Below are 2,464 nucleotides of genomic sequence, written 5' to 3'. Positions count from 1 at the left end.
ACCCCGTTGCCTTGGGAACCGGCGGCGCCTGCGCGGGGGGGGGGGGGCCTGGGGGCGGGGCCTGCAGCAAAGCCCCGCCCACTCGCCACTGCCCAGAACCCGGGTCCGCCTCTGCCCCAAGGAGCCTGCGCAGCCTCCACACACACACACACACACACACACACACACCCGCCACCCCCCATCGGGGATCTAGAAGGTGGGTCCACATGCTCTATCCACTGAGCCACACCGGTGAGGGCAACCATTGGCTCTTTTTTTTTTTTTTTTTTCAGTTGATCAGCACGGTTGGGTTCTCTCTTTATTGTCCTATTACATCTGTATTTATACTATTTGATCCCATAAGCATGCCTCTATAATTACATCATGGTATGTTTTGGGTAACGTTCTACAATTCTTTGTTTCTTATCTGACCTTTGCCAAAAATCCTGTCTCCATCTAGTTCTGTTGGTTTTAATCCTGTCTAGGTTAATCTCTGTGTTCCATCACAAGGGCTATTCCAAGGTCACTGCTCTACTGATAAGGTACAAGGAAGTGACTGAAGGAGTTTATCCTACCCAGTAAAGGTTATGTCCTCCCAGCCCTGCTGCTTGCCTTCCCTGGACTGCCCTGTGTCGGTGGGTCTCCAGGGGTATAGGCTTTGGTGCTTTCCCTGGTGGGCAGACCCCTGGGGATGTGGGCCTAACAAGTCCCAAATTTATTGCCAACAGTCTTAGTCCAAGTTCTTCATAAGTAGTACATGGTATTTCTGTAACACTAGGGGCTTTACTGATTTATTCTCTTCCTTAGTCCTGTTAATCCCTAACCTGGGGAAACAACCTTTCTCGGGGAGGTGGTCCTGGTTAAAACACATGGCGCTAAGAGGGGGAGCAAACATATGCCATATACGCCAGGTCCCTTGAAACATAAGCTGTGCAGATGTTTCTTCCCTGCAGCGACTGCGTCAAGCAACAAGGGTGGATCGGCTTCCAGCAAATTCCTCCATTTTTATTTTTTAAATGACAGCGCGTGTAAATCAGCGGCCACCTCTCAGACTGGGTTGTTTAAGACTTGGAAGAAGACTTGTTTGTGATTTTGCTAACAGGTCAGTCAGAGGCTTAACCCTATATCGGTTCCCCACATCTCACCGTATATTTTAAGCTACTATAATGAAAGTCTTTAAGCATCAAGAACAAAAAGCTACCATAATGAAAGTAAAACTTAAGCATCAAGAACAAAACTCTGGCCGAACCGGTTTGGCTGTGGATAGAGCGTCGGCCTGTGGACTGGAGGGTCCCCGGTTCGATTCCGGTCAAGGGCATGTATCTTGGTTGCGGGCACATCCCCACTGGGGGGCGTGCAGGAGGCAGCTGATCGATCTCTCTCATCGATGTTTCTGGCTCTCTATCCCTCTCCCTTCTTCTCTGTAAAAAATCAATTATATATATATATATTTTAAAAAAGAATAAAACTCTGGCTATTAAAACAATAACAAGACAATGCCAATGCAAAACCCAAAACATTTTAAAACTTAAACATAACATTTTTAAAACTAGTAAGAATAGTAAAACAACGGCAATGCCAAACAGCAATAAGTGAGTTTCTGCTGAATGAAAGTTTCTTTTGCTGATTTACTCAGAGTGCTCGGGCTTGGCTGAGAGAGTAGCTTCCACCTCTTGCTTCCCTACCGTCTGCTGGGCCTCAGTTGTTAACTTCCTCAGCCGAGCCCAAGTCAGGGTTTGGTCGTCCTCGTTGATCTGGTTAGCGGCCGGCGTTGCTGGCGCCGGGCTCCCCGAAGTGTCAGCGCGTTGAACGGCTGGATCAAAGGGTCCATCAGGGCCGCGCTTGATGGTGGTGTCGGCGTCCCGGGAGGAGTGAGCTGTGCCCTCTGGGTCAGCTAGGGGAATCCTGTTCGGGCGCCATATGTTGGGGTCCAGCCCCAGCGGGTCCAGGGGTTCCCAAAGGTGTGGACGGAGTCGGCGATGAAGGAAGGACACGGAGGCAGCGTTCAGTTGATCAGCATGGTTGGGTTCTCCCATTGGCTCTTTTGAGTGAGGGCATTACCCACGTGGGGTATTTATTATGCATCGGATAAACAGTGGGCCGTGTATTTAATGTTCGGCTTAACCTTGGGCGGAAATGGGGAGGCCTCAACCCGGAGACCAGAGTCAGGGGTGTGGGCGGTGGCACACAAAGCCCTTCGCTGAAACAATCAGATGGGAACCTTCAGCTTCAACCTCCACCAGCCTCCGTGTAACTTAGGAGACCAGACGCTCACGGCCCCGACGCACAGCCCCCACCCACCGCCCACACTGCAGACCAGCCCAGCGCCGGCCCGCCCTCTGGGTGTCACTGTCCTGCGTGTGGGCCCACCCCTCCCCTGCTCCTCAGGGTCAAAGTCTGAGCGGATATCACGGCTGTTTCCCTCTGAGTCACAGTCGGAGCCACTGCCCTTCTTGTCTGGGGCACAGCCTCCCCGACCCGCCGG

Source organism: Myotis yumanensis, unplaced genomic scaffold, assembly GCF_028538775.1.
Source record: "Myotis yumanensis isolate MYYU_CA2020_CCGP unplaced genomic scaffold, mMyoYum1.0.hap1 SCAF_15, whole genome shotgun sequence".
Classification (NCBI taxonomy): Eukaryota; Metazoa; Chordata; class Mammalia; order Chiroptera; family Vespertilionidae; genus Myotis; species Myotis yumanensis.
This window is presented reverse-complemented; position numbering follows the sequence as displayed.